This window comes from Bufo gargarizans, chromosome 7, assembly GCF_014858855.1.
Source record: "Bufo gargarizans isolate SCDJY-AF-19 chromosome 7, ASM1485885v1, whole genome shotgun sequence".
In the NCBI taxonomy this organism is placed as follows: domain Eukaryota; kingdom Metazoa; phylum Chordata; class Amphibia; order Anura; family Bufonidae; genus Bufo; species Bufo gargarizans.
Window position 1 is genome coordinate 34,525,571 of NC_058086.1, and position 19,448 is coordinate 34,545,018.

At 47.3% G+C, this 19,448-nt stretch overlaps 1 protein-coding gene across 6 annotated transcripts in view; it reads left to right on the forward strand.

The window, feature by feature from the left end:
• Positions 1 to 4,337: 4,337 nt before the first annotated feature.
• Positions 4,338 to 19,448, forward strand: part of TTLL7 (tubulin tyrosine ligase like 7) — a 181,195-nt gene continuing 166,084 nt past the window's right edge. For all 6 annotated transcript variants that reach the window (XM_044301436.1, XM_044301437.1, XM_044301441.1 and 3 more), the window contains exon 1: positions 4,338 to 4,453. The gene's annotated coding sequence lies outside the window, so the exon portion shown is untranslated. The remainder of the gene's footprint in view (positions 4,454 to 19,448) is intronic.

Sequence of the window (19,448 nt, forward strand, 5' to 3'; positions counted from 1 at the left end):
ACTTTACTTACCAATGTTGCATAATAAGCAATTAATAATCTTATTTATAAACACACAGTGGAGTCACATTATTATGACCACCAGCTAAGGCTACTTTCACACTAGCGTTTTTCTTTTCCGGCGCTGAGTTCCGTCCTAGGGGCTCAAATCCGGAAAAGAACTGATCAGTTTTATCCCCATGCATTCTGAATAGAGAGTAAGGCCTCTTTCACACTTGCGTTGTCCGGATCCGGCGTGTACTCCACTTGCCGGAATTACACGCCGGATCTGGAAAAACGCAAGTGAACTGAAAGCATTTGAAGACAGATCCGTCTTCAAAATGTGTTCAGTGTTACTATGGCAGCCAGGACGCTATTAAAGTCCTGGTTGCCATAGTAGTAGTGGGGAGCGGTATACTTACAGTCCGTGCAGCTCCCGGGACGCTCCAGAATGACGTCAGAGCACCCCATGCGCATGGATGACGTGCCATGTGATCACGTCATCCATGTGCGTGGGGCGCCCTGACGTCACTCTGGAGCGCCCCGGGAGCCGCACGGACGGTAAGTATACTGCTCCCCTGCTCCCCATTACACTTTACCATGGCTGCCTGGACTTTAGCGTCCTGGCAGCCATGGTAACCATTCAGAAAAAGCTAAACGTCGGATCTGGCAATGCGCCGAAACGACATTTAGCTTAAGGCCGGATCCGGATCAATGCCTTTCAATGGGCATTAATTCCGGATCCGGCCTTGCGGCAAGTCTTCAGGATTTTTGGCCGGAGCAAAAAGCGCAGCATGCTGCGGTATTTTCTCCGGCCAAAAAACGTTCCGGTCCGGAACTGAAGACATCCTGATGCATCCTGAACGGATTTCTCTCCATTCAGAATGCATTAGGATAAAACTGATCAGGATTCTTCCGGCATAGAGCCCCGACGACGGAACTCTATGCCGGAACAGAACAACGCAAGTGTGAAAGTACCCTAATATGCAGATAAACCGGCGTGTGCAGTAGCTAGACGGGCTGGGAGTGACTCAGTAAGGTCCTGGTAGGTTGTCACAGGTATCTGGAGCCATGCTGACTGCAGTGCATTCAACATCTACTGGATAGTGATGGCGGAGGATCCATAGAGCTAACATGACCACCGAGGTGGTCCCACAGATGATCAGTTGGGTTCAAGTCTGGCGAATTAGGGGGCCAGGGTAGTACTTGGAAGTCTTGGTCATGCTCTTCCAACCAATGTTGGATATTTCTAGCCATGTGGCATGTCGTATTGTCTTGCTGGAACATCACATCCTCCACAGGGAACACAATCAGCATGTATGGGTGTACCTAATCTTTTAGGAATCGGTGGAGAATGCCTTCCACATGGATGAGTGGGCCCAAAGAATGCCAAAAAAACCTTCCCCAGGCCATAACGCTGCCACCACCAGCTTTTGTTCTTCCAGCAATGGTTGCAGGGTGTCTGTTCGCTGAAGACGTGACTCATTGGAGAAGACAATCAGAGAGGGTCCGATTCTGATACTGCCACGAAAATTTGAGTCTTTTCTGCTGATGCAACTTCATTAGCAGAGGCGCAGGGACCATCCGTCTGCTTCGGAGCCCCATAGGCAATAGGGTTCACCGAACTGTTGTGTTAGATACACATCTGGTAGCCCCCTGGGGGCTGCTCTACTGTAGCATATCGGTCCGTCCTCGTGACCCTACGTAACCAACATTCGCCTCTCACATCAGTGGCACGTGGCGCTTCGCAGTTTCCACAATGAATGAGAGAGAGTTTTGCTCTTTTATCTCCAAATACTTTTTGTGACTATTTCTCTCTTTTATATTGATGAATAGACAGTGGTCCACATGTACTAATGGGATGCCCATCAGAACGTGACAAAATTTCACATAATGTTGCATCAAGTGAAGGATAACAATAAGAATCTTTATTAATATAGCGCCAATATTATTTCGCTGCGCTTTACAATCAGCGGGTTTGTGTGCAGAGTCATAAATAACATGAACAAGTCAACAATTAGAACAAGAGAAATGAAGGCCCTGCTCACAAGAGCTTACAATCTATGAGAAGATAGGAGTGAGACAGAAGGTAACAAGTGCTTAGGCTACTTTCACACTAGCGGCACGGACCTCCGGCAGGCTGTTCCATCGGGTGAACAGCCTGCCGTATCCGTCCTGCCGCTAGTGACCGTGTGCCCCCGGACTGCCGCTCCAGCCCCATTGACTATAATGGGGGCGGGGGCGGAGTTCCGGCGGAGGCACAGAAGAGCACGGCGAGAGGCTGCCGGAATAAATGTCAGACATGTCGTAGATTTAGTCCGGCAGCCTCTCGCTGTGCGCTGCCGTGCCTCCGCCCCCATTATAGTCAATGGGGACGGAGCGGCAGTCCGGGGGCACATGGTCACTAGTGGCAGGACGGATACCGTAGGCTGTTCACCCGATGGAACAGCCTGCCGGAGGTCCGTGCCGCTACTGTGAAAGTAGCCTTAGTCTGGCCATCTTAACACGGTAGGACATAAGGGGAAACGTTTTTGAACCAAATACGCCTTCGACGACCAGTGCGTCTTCTTAATAAAAATGGGTCGTGTGAAGATATGCTGACTGGTACAGGTGGGACGATTAATATTTAGACTTCTTGTAGGAATATTCTTTATGCACATCTAGAACATGAAATAGACATATCTATGCATTGAGGTGCAGCCAGTGAAATGTGATTACCGCCATCTAGTGGCAATGTTAGGGTGTTGCACTGTGCCTCAGTCCCTGCTAAAGGCTTTCTGATAATAAATGGGACCGTTGCAGAAATCTACAAATCTGCCGCATGTGAATATACCCTTATGGGGGTATTTTGCCCGTCCTTATGAGGGGGGCGTGGACTGGCTCTTTGGCGGGGCCCTCTGGTTCTGTTATGGGGCCTTCTATCTCTCTTATGGGGTCATTGTTGCTGGTTTTGGTATGAAGACCCTCGGACTGTCTCTCTGGCTCTGTTATGGGGGGACCTATGGCTGACTCCGTGTTTTACGCCCCATACTATGTATATATACTGCGTTTACATAAAGAGGTTTATTATTCATGTTCGGTGGCGGATCTGATGCCCCATTTTGCGTCACAGTAGCTATACCAAGCATGTCCAAACTGCAGCCCTCCAGCTGTTGCAAAACTACAACTCCCAGCATGCCCTAATAGCTGTAAGCTATCCAGGCATGCTGGGAGTTGTAGTTTTGGAACAGCTGGAGGGCCGCAGTTTGGACATGCCTGAGCTATACATTCCCACCCCCCCCCCCACATGCCACTTTAGCTGCAGCCTGAAAACCAACACTTTGGTGCCACGACCATAACAAAAACTGCTATCCCGTCTTTCACGGTTTCTTTGATCACTTTAGCCAAACCCTATAATGACCCCCCCAATGTCCGGGCCCCTCATATAGATTATACTTACCCCGCTCCCCGGCACTCGCGTCGCTCCTGATGCCCGCACGACCGCCGCTGCATCTCCCTGTCGCCAGATTTTTTCATCCATGCGAAGGGGAAATGCAGCGGCGGCCGTGCGGGCATCAGGAGTGACGCGGGGAGCGGGGTAAGTATAATCTATATGAGGGGCCCCAGCATTAGGGGGGACATTATAGGGGTCGGATGACCCCTTTAAAACATTTTTCCTTTGTCCTGAATAGCCACCAGCTATTTTAACCCATACCTCCCAACTTTTTGGACTTTCAAAAAAATTGTCACTTATGTTTCATTGTGTGAAAGATTAGTTTTTCCCTGAAATACAGTTTTCTCTTACAAAATGGCGCGAGTATAGAAACGTCTAAAATTCTAATTGCAGCAAATAATGAAACAATATACAAGGAGGGCGCTGATAGGCACGCGGGAAGCAGCCAAACCCTTTCTGGATCAATAAATGCAAATGTGATAATGAAACTCTACACCTCAGATCAAAAAAGATGGACATTTATGGGGCAAAGAGGGACTTGGGTCAACCACAGGTACTGGGACACTTGGGAGGTCTGTTAACGGCTCTTATATACCCTGTACAGACAGGTAAGAGTACACCTGTGCGGTGACGTCACACGGTGACATCACACAGGTGACACTCGCCCCCCCCCCCCTTCTCTCTGTTGCTAGGACCAGTGTTTGCGTTCCAAGATCTGACTCACGGACAGTACCATCTGCGACACGGTAATAGGGGTGGCCTATTTTTTTTTTTACAGAAGAACTCACTGACCGGATCGCAAAATATTTCCATGTCTATTCAATAGGAAAGTCTTCACAGAACGACAGCCCGTGTCTTCCCAGGAGGTGTCCGTCTCCTCATATCTCTCATCCCCCCCCCCCCCCCCCGGGGGAGGCAGTGGTACAGTCTCGCTTTGCGGTAACCTCCAGTGTCCGGAGCTAGCAGGGGCAGTGAGAGGAGCCCCCCCAGCACCAGGGACAGGGATCCCCATCCTCCTCCGGCCTGATCCCCTTAGGAGCCGGTAAGTACCCTGCTCCCTCACCTACCTTCCAGCGAGGGGCAGAGGGGTGAGGGCAGCATGAATCAGCATCACTCAGCACAGGAGGAGGCAGCATCCTGGATCTGTTTGTAGCAGCTCTATCCCTAATCCTATGGAGACCATATATATCATTGCATGGCTCTGGTACGCTGTAGTATTGCTATTTTATGCTTTTTTTTTTTTTTTTGCTACTGTTTTATGTGCTATTATCACCATTGCATTATATTTGCTTCGATCGATGTATGATATGCAATTCACATACAATTGGCATCACATGATGCCCGACTTACGGCTTCCAAAATGTCATCATTGACGGCCAGCGTCACACCACTCAACTTTATGATATCACTTTCAATGGGCATTACCTCCTCTTACGGCGGCACTGACTAATACGGAGTCAGATGGCTCTGCAACAAAAAGGGAATGGCGGAAAACTATGGCCAGCAATAGCGTATATGGCGCCATTGCGTCACGGTTGTATCGTGTGTTACACATATGTTGTGTGTGGAGGCTGCAGACGTGTGATAGAAGTCACTGTGTAAGTCCTGTGACCCGGTCCCGTATTTGTCGGGCGGTGTGTGCTAATGAATTAAAGGGGTCCTCTGGTTTCCATAAACGAAGACCTAAAGTGCTGCCTCTTTCAATAATCTGGTCCTGGAACTGAGATATCTGAGGTCTGGGTGTGTGAATATATGCGCTCCCATCCATAAACGCTGCTGCATATGGCCGCGGCCCAAGACGTGGGATGAAGTGACATTTTAAGGCAAAATCACACGCAGCAGATTTGTCCCATTCATTTGAATGGGGTTTGCAGAAATCCATGCAGGTGCTGCAGATAGAGTCCCGTTCGGTCCTGGCGAGTGTGAATTCACCCTTACTGCTGAATTCCATAAGGGGTTTTCCTAGACTTTATTACTGATGACCTGTTGTCTGGATAGGTCATCAGTATCTGATCTGTGGGGGTCTGACATCCAAGACCTCCCCCGATCAACTGTTTAAGATGGCGCTCCAGTAAGCACAGCGCAGAACATTGTATAGTGGTTGTACTTGGTATCGCAGCTCAGACCTATTCACTTGAAGGCCACGTGACCATTGAACGTGACGTCACTGCCTTAGGCCTCTTGCACACGGCCGTGTGTCCCCCATGGCCGTATTGCGGCCCGCATACGGCAGGTCCGCAATACACGGGACACCGGCCATGTGCATTCCGCTTCACGGATGCATGGGTATGCAAATCCGGAGATACGGAACGGAACCATTAAACTGGGTTCCGTTCCGCAAAGAGATAGAACTTGTGCTATCTTTTTGCGGAATGGACGGATTGCGGACCCCATTCAAGTGAATGGGGTTGCGATCCACATGCGGCTGACCCATGGTCGGTGCCCGTGCATTGTTCACCGCACATTAGTGTGCAAGAGGCCTTAGGCTAAGCTGCGAGAAGGCTGCGGCGCCTACAGGAGTGCCGGTGCCTTCTCAAATAGCTGATCAGCGGACCCCCACTGATCGGATACTGATGACCTATCCAGAGGATAAATCAGAGATCAGCAACCTTTGGCACTCCAGCTGCTGTGAAACTACAACTCTCAACATGCACACTTATTTGGCTGTTCTTGTAACTCCCATAGTAGTGAAAGGAGGATTCTGGGAGTTGTAGTTTCAGAACAGCTTGAGTGCCGGAGGTTTCTGATCCCTGGAATAGGTCATCAGTTAAAAAAAACCTTTAATGGAAACCAAGGAACCCTCTAAGATGGACAGTGACCAGAACTGGGGTCTGCTCCGGGCACATGCTATGGCCTATCGGGCTTGGTGGTGCCCATGTAACTCTGGGTAGACACGCTATACATTTGTGAAACCAACGGTGAGGTAGACAAAGAGCGAACTGTGACTGTGTCATCCAGGGGCCAACATACCACTAGTGCTGGCCCCTCTCATGGCAGTGTAATTATTGATTATGAGCCACAGAATGTGATAAATATTGGATTTTGGGGGGACCCCCAATGATCCTTAGAAAGGGAGGCCCCTGAATTTCTCTCTGAATGGAGCATTTTTCCACATGCCGGTTCAACTCTGCATTGACTACGTTAGGACAGCGCCCGGTCAGTCCCATACAAGTGAATGTAGCGATGGACCAACATGCGCACCAAACCCCACCAAGATACCTAATACTTAGACACATGGGGGGCTTGAATCTACAGCAGAAACACATGCTCATGGTTCATGCCTTCAGTCATGTAGGTGGCATTTTCAGTGGCCCGTAACACAGCGAGTAGACTGTCATAGCCTCTAGATATGTCATAGCCTCTAGATATGTCTCTGGTTACTGTACATTGTCTGGGGATGATGGTGACCTTTGTATATAGCTGGCGGCTCTGACATAGCTTTCAAATGTTCACACAAGTCGTACTAGCAATGTATAGATGGCCTTAGAAACATTTTCTAAAGGTAGGTTAGGACTTGTTTCAGATAACGCTGTCAGGACAGTGCTGACCTGGTAGATGCCTTCAAAAATGCTGGACAAAATGGCGGCACACGGACAGGAGCCGAGCTGCAGTATGCCGCCACGGACACTACACAGTATAAGGAGCCGTCCGCTTCTAGCTCCGTCCACTGTTGGTGAGAGTGCTGGTTGTCGTACCCCCTTGGGTCTGATATTGATGACTTATCTTGAGGATTGCTGGACAGCTCCTTTAAGAAGCTAATTTCCCTTTTGAAATTACTTGGTCTATATTAGAGAAAACTATGGCTATCAGCCAAAGTCGAAAACAATGGCCATCAGCCAGAAAAGTCCTACTCAGTGATCGATTTCTCTCTCGAGAAAGGTTTATCCTGAAATCAAAGGTCAGGTAGGTGACCGTGATCTAATGGCAATGAACATAGTATATGATGCCTTGCCAGGGACCCACCCTTGTGTGCCACCAGTCTGGTGGGTCAGGGGCATTCATGCATTGTATGAAAAGCCACCGTCTATTGCATTTCCCCTGGAAATATCGGCTCATCACTGGGGGTTAGAGGAGCCATGCCTGCTTAATTTAAAAAGGGGTTGTCTATGTACACCTTTGGGGGCAATTTTTTTATGATTGCATTGTACTTATGTTGAGCTCAAAATAATTTGTTAAAAATATGGAGTCCTTTTTTCTGTACAGATCTGAGATGCTCTAGGGGCACCCTATGGATTTCCTGTCTTTTCCGTCAGACCAGGAGCTGACGGACTCCTGATCTCAGCTCTCTGACATTATAAACACTCATTATAGCTCAGTTCTTATCTTACTAACAAGAATGTGGCTCAAATAAGTGTTTCTTACCTAGAAAAGCTCAATATTTTTAAATAAAGGCCAATTGAAAAAAAGATTTTTAGCTAAGAATGAGTAACATGCAATCATCCAAAAATTGCCTCCGAAGGTGGCAATTAAGGCAAATCTCTGTAAGCTCCAAGGATACGTAATACGCATGGGCAGCATATTGAGAAGGACTTGCCGGATCCAAGACCTTGTATTCCAGGGCGAACCTTGAGGTAGACTTTTGGTCCCTCTGTAATAGCCTCAGATTAGATGCTGGTCGGAATTGGAAGCCTGTTGGGGCCCATTACATGCAGTGATTTGTTGCCAGTTGGTCCTAAAAGCCTGAATGCTCCTCGGATTCACTCCTTTTATAGACATCTTGGCCGGATGGTTGAGTGAGCTGAAACCCATTAGAAGGCTATTAGATGACGTGAACCAGAAGATCTGGGCGCCATTATGTTCTGGCATCACATTTCAGTAATATCCGAATGTGACCAACTCAGAGAGTGTTTCCCTGTAAGTAAAGTCTAGAGATCTCCTCTTGTGTCAGGTCTTTCTCGTCACCCCTTTCTTTGGCTAAGTTCACATCTGCAGCTTTTCTCCTCCGGTATAGGAACAGAAAACGGACTCGCCAGATGACCACCGCCACCGGACAGATCCCATTGATTATAAAGGGGTCCATTGTCTATCTACAATCCTAGCATACAAAATATAGCGGTATGAGGTGTCCATTTTTGGCTAGAATCTACAAGGGAGGCTCATGACGGAACCTTCACTCAGGATGGGGTGGACCTCGAAAACCACATTCCTGCGGATAGGTGGTAAATGTTGTTCGGTGGCCAACCCCTTTAACTTGGTACCCTACATACCAACTACTTTTAAAAATTAAACTTGGGACATTTAAGCCCTGAATTTACTGAGAACACCCAAAATCATCTGGATTACCCATTAAACACCCACTTTAGGACCTCGCCCCTTTAACAGGCCGAGTCATAGGATTGTCAAAAATCAGAGCTGTTTGCAAATATTCTTAGGTAACATATGTGTGGTGACAACCATTAATGGTGGCCATTATGGGGATCTCAGGGGTTGCCAACCAGGTTTCTACAGGCTCTAAATACCATAATAAACTGCACTGATATGCAGAGTTACTTTCCTTAGGTTGTTTTTTTTTCAGTGATCTACCTGTGTGTCAGTCTTCACTGTTCTGGCATTTTATTTATAAAACAAAGAAGTAGAACAATAATCAGTAGAAGTCCCTTTTATATAGAGGAGTGTAGAAGGGATGTAGCTAGGGAGGCTGTTGGGGCATGTGCCTTCCTGCTGGGTGCCAGGGGGTCACCAGGAAGCCACTCTACCTATCTCTTCACTCCGTGCACCTGGAGTGAAAACTACACCAACCCCTGACTTTGTAAATTTGCCAGGGTCTATGTCCCAGCCTCCGCCACTGCCAACTGGCGAGGATGTGGTAAAATCAGAATGGGGTCGTACAATTTTTTTTTTACTCCAATAAAGGGCATAGGCTTCTTAATAAATGACCCCCAATGAATGTTTAATGTGAGAATATTAAGCAGTAAAAACCAGTGTCAGGCAGCTGCAGCCAAGGCCAATAAGATAATGGGTGGCATCAAAAGTGGCATAGATGCCCGTAATGAGAACATAGTCCTACCACTTTACAAATCACTAGTCAGACCACACATGGAGGACTGTGTACAGTTCTGGGCTCCAGTGAACAAGGCAGACATAGCAGAGCTGGAGAAGGTCCAGAGGAGGGCAACTAAAGTAATAACTGGAATGGGGGGGGGGGGGGGGGACTACAGTACCCTGAAAGATTATCAACATTAGGGTTATTCACTTTAGAAAAAAGACGACTGAGGGGAGATCTAATTACTATGTATAAATATATCAGGGGTCAGTACAGAGATCACTCCCATCATCTATTTATCCCCAGGACTGTGACTGTGACGAGGGGACATCCTCTGCGTCTGGAGGAAAGAAGGTTTGTACACAAACATAGAAGAGGATTCTTTACGGTAAGAGCAGTGAGACTATGGAGCTCTCTGCCTGAGGAGGTGGTGATGGTGAGGTCACTAAGAGAGTCCAAGAGGGGCCTGGATGTATTTCTGGAGTGTAATAATATTACAGGTTATAGATACTGGAGAGGGGTCGGGGATCCAGGGAGTTATTCTGATTGGAGTCGGGAAGGAATCTTTTTCCCCTAAAATGAGAAAAATAGGCTTTTACCCCATGAGGGTTTTTTCCACCTTTCAATGGATCAAATCAGGATAACAGGCTTAGCCCTCTTGCACGCGGCCGTTATGCTTCCGTGGCTGTATTGCGGGCCGCATATGGCTGTTCCGCAATACACTGGGGGCACCGGATGCGGACCCATTCACTTGAATGGGTTCGCAAATCTGGAGATGCGGTGCGGAACGGAAGCACTACGGAGTGCTTCCGTGCGGTTCCGATCCGTGCTTCCGTTATGCAAAAAAATAGAACTTGTTCTATCTTTTTGCGGAACGGACGGCTCACGGACCAATTTAAGCTCAATGGGTCTGGATCTGTCCCGGCCGCCGCACAGACGTTGCCTGTCCATCGGGGACAGCAAATTGCGGTCCCCAGTGCACGGAACGGAATGGAAACACAACGGCCGTGTGCAAGAGGCCCTAACTGGATGGACGGATGTCTTTTTTTCAGTTTTACATGCGATGTTACTATGTATTATCCCTTTCATTTCAGTTCTACATTTACTGTTTTCGTGTATTCTGTGCGGTTGTCATCAGTCAGTACGGCTACTGTTGAACCTTTGCAGTTGTCAGGAAACAATGTATTCCCGGCCCTAACAATGTAACGATTACGTTGCGCTTCTACTAACAGCTTTATTTGTTTCCTGTGCACAGTACACACGGTATAGCGCTGGTTTCCTTGTGTGTCAGCTTGTGGCTTGTGTGGTTTGCATTGCTATCGATAGGACTGTAGCCGTTTGATTTGCATTGGTTTTATTTGTATTTGCATGTCTCAAGGATAAACTGGAAAATCCACGTCTGACTGTAGTCGCCATGAGGGCTCATTTGTAAAGTTGAGGAGCCTTTAGGGAGCGGTCACGGATATCAGTTTTAGGAAATGAAACCCTAATTACCCAGTGATTAAGTCAGGTGCAGCCCTGGTCGTCAGTGGAGAAACGGCAGCTGATGCAAGCTCTGTCGAAACGTCAGAGGTTCGGGTATGGCCAGACGGGGGTGGCTGGGTACTTCGGCTGCGCGGCCGGCCATGTGGTTCATTCTAAATGGATTGGTTATTCAGTGTTCATCGGGGTGGACTGTATAGACCCTACAGGTAAATTTCCTGGTGGGCCGATGCCCAGGGGGCCGCCAGCTGAGTATATAACAATCTAATGCTCCCAGCATTAATTAATGTAGGAGCGTCAGGCCAGCGGGCGCAGGTGCCATCCTCAGGGACACTCCCCATGGACAGGGAGGATGGTGATATACAGTTGTCCCATTTCCAGGATGAATTACAGAGGAACAGTACAACTCAGAAGTCTAAGAAAGGGTGCTCCAAAATTATAATTTTTTCCATAGAAGTATTTACAGACATGCCCCTCTTTACCGCTTCTTACAGGGGGGGGGGGGGGATGGGGTGACAGGTTTTCTTTAAACGATTTCGCTCAGAACGTCATTGTCTCTGGGTTGTCAATAGAGGAGGAGAAAAGTGGCTCGGCAGTAGTCATGTCCGTCTCCAGCTCTTCCTGAGTTGTCAGTTAGGGATCATGCACACGTTGTAGGCCGGCGCCCGTATTGAGGCCTGCAAACGGCAGGTTGGAGAGGATTATTGTCCCAATGACATTTTTAATAGTTATTTTTAATGTTAAAATTAATTTTGGCGAAGAATCATTTCCTTCTGGCGTGATAGGGTTAATGGTAACATCACCTCCAGGAGCAAAGTTTGTTCTCGACCATGGACACCCATCTGCTTAGAGTTTTGATCTGTTTAGTGCAAATTTGTTGCTATGGCTTCAGCTCGCCTTGAACATAATCCCTCGAGTGACGGGAATGAGAGCCAGGGGGTTTCGGGAGCGCTGACCGCCATTGGTGGCCTCTGATTTGTGCTACAGCCGGGGGACTTTGACCCTTTATTAAAGAGTTTTTGACTTTTTTGCTGCTCTTGAGGTCGGATGTGATCTGCTCATTGCAGCCGCCATGTTATTGTGGACTGTGTGTTTGGTGTCGTTTTTGCTGTGACTTTATATCCTTATTACAGTACATAGGGCGGTGTAGTGCACCCATGAAATGAGTGGGGGGGTTCCCTATGGTTTATCTGATATTGTTTTATATTACACGTATGACACATGTGACAGTAATGTAAAAAACACGCAGAGTCTGAAGAAAGCCGGGTGACAACCGCTATGGACACATCAGCGTATCGATAACCTACACATGGAGTGGTGATCATATAATGCATTTGTGGTCAATCTGATATATATAGTGGGGGCCTTAAAGAGCACCTGTCAGCAGGCTCAGCCCTATTAAACTAGACATACAATCAGGGTTGATCCTGCTGATCACAATGATACCTGTCTTTTTTTGTGGTCTCTTCATTGTAAGGCCTCCTGCATACGAACGTGTGCGCCCCGCAAAATGCGGGCTGCAATGCACGACCCACTTTAATGGGTCCGCGATCCGGCCGTTCTGCAAAAAAGATTGGACATGGGGGCGGAGCTTGCGCCTGACTGTGATGGCCGCATAGTTAGGAGCTCTCCGTGTCTGATCCTCTAAAGCACCAGCATACACAGGCTGACAGACGGCAGCATGGTGAAAATCGGCAACGCTAAGGCTGGTGACTCCTCCGGTACCAGCAGACAACAGAGCAACGACGGAGAAATGGATAAATTTCTCAAAAAAGCTGCAGCAACAGTGGCGGCTAGAGAAAACAAGATGGCGCCGAACCCGCCGAACAAGGTGAGCGAGCGGGCGGCCGAAACCTCTGAGGGAGAAAGCGATATAGAAGACTCCCACGGCAGGACCGCGCTCCCTATAACCCGCCGCTTCTTGAAACAATCTCTCTGTAAGGCTATGGAGCCGGTCCTATCTGAACTGACTGCTATGCGCCAAGATATCCACCACATTGGCGATCGCGTGGTCACTCTGGAGACACAACAGGCTGCAATGATCAATCACCATACAGCGACCGCATCCTCACTGCATAAGTGCCGCACTTACCTCAATGACCTCCAAAACGCAGTGGAGGATCAAGAGAATAGGGGACGCAGGAACAACCTGCGCTTCAGGGGGATACCGGAGACCGTCGCAGCAGCGGATATTCCTGATGCGATAATTACCTTATGCTGCTCCCTGCTGGGCACTGACAACCAAGCAGAAATAATCATTGAGCGCGCACATCGGGCGCTCAGACCTAAGCCTAAAGGGTCAGAGCCGCCCAGAGATGTTATCTGCAGGTTCCTGAATTTTCAAACAAAGGCCGCGATCCTAGAGGCAGCTAGGACCCATGAGGAACTTTCATATGAAGACGCCAACATCTCGGTCTACCAGGATCTGGCGCCGTCGACATTGAAAAAACGGAGATCGCTGAAGCCCCTGACGGACTGGCTCAGACTAAATAAGACCCCTTACAGGTGGACATTCCCCTTTGGGATATCGTTCTTTTATGCAGGCCGCCGTCTTAACATTACTAAGTTCGCTGACCTAATGGAGGTATATGATCACCTGCAAATACCACCGCTGGACATTGCGAATTGGGAGATGTACCAAGACCTCACGGAACTCCCGGATCTCCCGAAGATCTCACCCTTTGAACCTCCACGGACGCCGAAAGCCCAGAAGATCAAGCGGAGGAACACACAGCCTACACCATAGAGACTATCTTCATACCGTAACGATATGCTCTACTTGCTAGATTCTAATCGCTAGTCTCTCTTTATACTTCTTATCCTGTCCCTCTTGCTTGTTTCCCAATCCCTTCCTACCCTTAATCTTAGCGAAAGCTTAATCCTGTACCCATCTCACCCCCCCCCCCCCCTTCCTCATTCCTCCCTCTTCCTTCCTCCATCCCGGCAAGCTCTTCTATTATCTGTCGATCTGTCACACCTATTAGCACTTTGTGCATAGAGGATCACAATAGGGTTGACCAACCATCTCCCCCTTTGTGACGCTTGTGATCTTTGTATCACTTACTGTTCAATCCCATATTAGTGGGTATTGTTATTTTGGTTTTCTCAACCATGTCTTTTTTCGTTCTGTTCATTACTGTTATGTAGTTTTGATGGTACATGTATCGTCTATCTTGAAGACCCAAAAGAAGCAGGAATTCCCTCTGGATCCCAGACTCGCTCGGCCCTCTCCTTGCAACCCTAGCAAAGGTGCGTTCTCCTGGGGAAAGGAGGTCACACAGCAAGGTAACACGTTAAACAACACTCATCATGGCTGACCTATCATTTGCGTCTTACAATGTCAAAGGCTTTAATTCTCCATCTAAAAGGAGTCAGGTTTTCTCATTGTTACGCAAATTGAGGGCCAATGTCCTATTTCTCCAGGAGACGCACTTTAAATTTAATCATTACCCCAACCTATCACATGGCCACTTTTCCCAATGGTATCACTGTGGAGGCAACTCCTCTGCCTCAAGCGGTGTGAGTATTGGGTTCCAGAGGAGAGTTCCCTTCCAATGTAGCTCTCAGTTACAAGACCCTGACGGCCGCTACATAATGGTCAAGGGTAGTATTGGCCCTCAGGTATACACACTCATTAACCTTTATGCACCGAACACTGGTCACTATAGCTGGTTTTCAAAGGTTTTCCCTATCATTAAATCCTTTGCAGAGGGTCTGGTGGTAACAGGGGGAGACCTCAATGCCACTCTAAACCCCCAATTAGATTCTTCAACTTCAAAGTCAGCTCTGGCGCTCAGAACTCTTCGTTACATTAGGGAGGGTCTATGGAACCTGCACCTGATAGATGTTTGGCGCACGTTATACCCCACCACAAACGATTACACGTTTTACTCCCCATCACATGGGACGTATCATCGATTGGATTACCTATTTGTTTCCAAACAGCATCTCCAATTCTGCCACAATCCCCAAATAGGATCTATCCATCTCTCTGACCACGCTCCCATATCCCTTTCAATATCAACCCCTACACCCACACAAAATAAATTCACGTGGCGCCTAAATGAATCCCTTTTAGGGAACCCGACTACTAGAGATAAGATAGATGGGCTTCTTGAGGAATACTTCACCCTTAATACAGACCCGGATATTTCAGCCCTATCCTTATGGGATGCGCACAAGCCCTTTATACGAGGACATTTCATTAGTATAGGGGCTTACCTTAAAAAAGAGAGAAACAAAAAACTTGACCACTTAATCCAGAAAATAAAATCCCTGGAATCACAGCATAAACGGTCCTTCTCTACCTCGCAACTCCAAGAGTTATCCGATACTAGAGCAGAATTGAAAGCCATGCTACAGCAATCAGCAGCTAAGTTATTTTTGAATTCTCAACACAAGTTTTTTGCTCATGGGGACAAAACGTCCAAGTTTATGATGAGTAGGATAAAAAATAGGAGATCAACAAATTACATCCACCAGATAGAATCCCCCCAGGGTTCACCTTTATATTCCTCTAAAGAGATTGGCGCCCAATTTCGGGAATTCTATAAAACTCTTTATAATTTGCCCCACACAATAACCCCAGAGGACCTGATGACCACCCTCAACTCATTTCTAGACTATCTCCCTTTGCCAACTATCTCTGAAGACCAAAAGCAGAAATTAGCATCCCCTTTCACTTTAGAGGAACTAGAGACTGCATTAAAACAAACCCCCTCGGGGAAAAGCCCAGGCCCAGATGGCCTTCCGGTCCAATACTACAGAACGTACCGACAACGCTTACTCCCTCACCTATTAGAGGTCTGTAATTTAGCACTGCAAGGAGAGAAGCTTTCCAGGGACATGACGCTGGCACACATCACTTTGATCCCTAAAGAAGGGAAAGACCCCAAGCACTGTGCTAACTACAGGCCCATTTCCCTCCTCAATGTTGACCTCAAGCTATTAGCAAAATTGCTAGCTAACCGTCTTGCAGTTTTCCTCCCAACAATTGTACACAGGGATCAGGTTGGCTTTGTTAGAGGCAGAGAGGGTAGAGACAATACGGCTAGAGTACTAAATATAATACAGTTCTCCACCATTAGATCGAAACCGCTTTTACTGTTGAGCACGGACGCAGAAAAAGCGTTCGACAGAATCAGTTGGTCATACCTGAGAAGTATCCTGACCCGATTTGGCCTACCTGATCCCTTTGTGCAGGCCACCTTTGCAATGTATGCTCAGGCCTCGGCCTCTGTTATGATAAATGGTGACCTATCAGATCCCTTCTCAATCCAAAACGGTACTAGACAGGGGTGCCCACTATCCCCCCTGTTATTCGTCTTGGCCCTGGAACCGCTCCTCCTAAAATTGAGAACCGACTCGGAGATCCGAGGTGTAACGTTGGGAGGTACAGACCACAAAGTAGCCGCCTTCGCGGATGATATCATGATTATGACGTCCAACCCGAAAGAATCCCTCTCTACAATTCAAAGACATCTGGATATATATAGCACCCTCTCCAATTTTAAAATTAACAAACAGAAATCATTAGTACTTTGTATAGGTATCCCCAAACCAACTCAAAGAATCTTGGGGATTGGTTCCCCTTTTAACTGGTCTTCCCCGACCATAACGTACTTGGGGATAAAAATTAGTCCTAAACCCTCTGAGTTATTTTCACTAAACTATACTCCATTATTGGATAGCATCTCCCATAGTATAAGTAAGCTAGATATTCCAACCATATCCTGGTTTGGTAGGAAAAACATGCTTATGTCCTTGATACTTCCTCGCCTCACCTACCTACAACAGGTTCTGCCTATCCCAGTTCCCAAATCTTACTACAATTCTTTGAAGAAACTCTTCCGATCCTTTATCTGGAGAGGAAAGAAGCCTAGGTTATCATACGAGTTGTTAACACGTCCAAAATGCTTTGGGGGTATTGCATTGCCTGACCCAGAACTCTATGGAAAGGCAGTCTTAATATCTAGAGCAATTGATTGGCTTAGATCTGATAACGTAAAGCCCTGGGTCGCAATGGAGCAAGAATTAATTCGCAAACCATTTAGATCCCTCCTTTTAGCCCAAGGAAGCTCGTGTACATTACCCTTCTCACCATATCCTGTTATTCAGGCTACCATCAATGCATGGAAATGGCTCCAGTCCTCCCATTGCTCGATCCCCTTTCCCTCCCCACTTCTCTCCATCAGGGATATCCTGGGAACTGCCCTACCCGCAGTAATGGAATGTACTCCAAAAGAATTGAGAGACTCACCTACCCCAATCCTGTCCTTTTTTGATGCTAACGGCCCTCTACTCCAGCCTAAAGAATTCCAGAAACTTTTCAATGCCGATGGCCTACATATTTCCTCTACATCCTACGTATATGCATACCTCTCACAACATGTTACAAGAGGCGACCTCTTTCGCCCTTTGCAATGGTCGGAGGTCCTCATCTCGGACCCTGTTCCCCCAAGAAGATTGATTTCACAAATATATAAAAGGATCAATATGCCACCGCTCTTCACCAAGCCGGCGTTTATTAGACACTGGGAAAAGGATCTGGGCCAGGAAATTCCCTTTTCCGTCTTGTCAAATACCCTGTCATCCCCGCATCAAGTATCTAGATGCGTGCGCATACAGGAAAATGGATATAAGATCCTAACCAGGTGGTATAAAACACCGGATATTACAGCCCTATATTCGCTCACAGCTTCTGATATATGTTGGAGATGTGGTAAAAATAGAGGAACCTTTTTTCACATTTGGTGGGATTGTCCAATCATCAAGACCTGGTGGACGGAAATATTCCAAATTACTAACTTAATCTGTAAGACAAAAGTGCCAATATCTGCGAGCAGTGCCCTCCTTAACCTTAACCTTGACATGCCTAAAGAAGTATATCCTATGCCTTTTCTTTTTAAGCAGCTCTTGATAGCGGCTAGATTGCTAATACCCAAATACTGGTTATCTACTTCACCTCCCCCCATCGAGCAATGGAAATTGAAGGTGGATCAAATCTTCCGCTTTGAGGAAATTTCCTCATGGGAAGCGAGAAACCATCCGAAATTTCAACGCCAATGGCATCTGTGGCAAAAATTTAGACACCCTTGCTACCCGCAGTGACTCTTTCACAATCTCTCTCAGTAAAATACCTTCCTGTATTTTTAGCTTTTTAGTAGCCAATATTGCTGATACTGAATTCTCCTAAATGGTGTCATACCTGCTTAGTATGTGATACTTAGTGAAATGTACTATGGCTGTATCTCATGTGACATAAGCCCTGACTTTTTTCTGTAATGCAACATGCCCTACGTGGCGTGTCAGTGACTGTACTTGTACCTTTTTACGTTGTATAAAATAAAAATTTAAATTAAAAAAAAAAAAAAAAAAATAGAAACAACCAAATTCTACGAAAAAAAAAAAAAAAAAAAAAAAAAAAATTGGACATGTTCTATCTTTTTGCGGAACTGAAGTACGGGTCAAAACGGTTCTGTTCCGTGCTTCCGTTCCGCACCATTCCGCATCTCCGGATTTGCGGACCTATTCAAGTTAATGGGTCCGCATCCGTGATGCGGAATGCCCACGGAACGGCGCCCATGCAATGCAGATGCACAAATGCGGTCCGCAATACGGCCACTGAGTGCACACGTTCGTGTGCAGGAAGCCTAAACCAGGCACAGCGCCTTACATTGAATAGTGGCTGGGCTTCGTATTGCAGCTCAGCCCCATTAACCTTTTGGACCCGATGCCACAGGTATAGGAGGAGGCCGCCGCGCTCACCTGAACACAGTGGTACTTCCGACATCTGATCGGCGGTGCCGGAAATTGGACCCCCACCGATCTAACGTTGATGGATAGGTCATCAGTATATGAGTGTTGATAACCTCTTTAAAGGGCTTGTACAAGAATAGGGACTGGGGGGGGTTGGCCGGACCTGGAAAGGGAAGATGACTTACCTGCTTCCCGGTTCTTGTTCCCCGCTTCTTCTCCTCCAGGCCTGTGATGCTCCGATGGGCTCCACCAATGTCAACATCTAGTTTGAGATCACCGCAGCCAATCATTGGCCACGGCGGTGTCCAGCTCCCCTTACGTCATAACAAATGGTCACATGACATAAGGTTAGCGTACGGTTAAAAGAGTGACAGTTGGGAGGTCCCCATAGACGTGAGATCCTTGGGTGATCCTCTGCTTTTATCTCGTGTGTATGGACGGTTTACCAGTAGTTATAACAGAGGCTAATTAAGTTTTGTGCATGAACCCTTAAAGGGGTTATCCAGAAACAGTGCCACTCTTGGACATTTATGGTACTGCATCTAAAGGGGCAGAGCTGTAGTACTAGAGATGACTTATAGATAAAAAGTGGCGCTGTTTTTTAATAACTAGCACGCTTTTACCTGATTTCGAACAGCCCCTTTAAGGGGCGTCTGTCAGCAGTTTTGTCCCTATAAAATTGGCTGGCCTGTTCCATGTGCGCTTGGCAGCTGAAGACATCTGTGTTGGTCCCATGTTAATATGTGCCTGTATTGCTGAGAAAAATTAGGTTTTAATATATGCAAATGAGCCTCTAGGAGCAACGGGGGCGTTA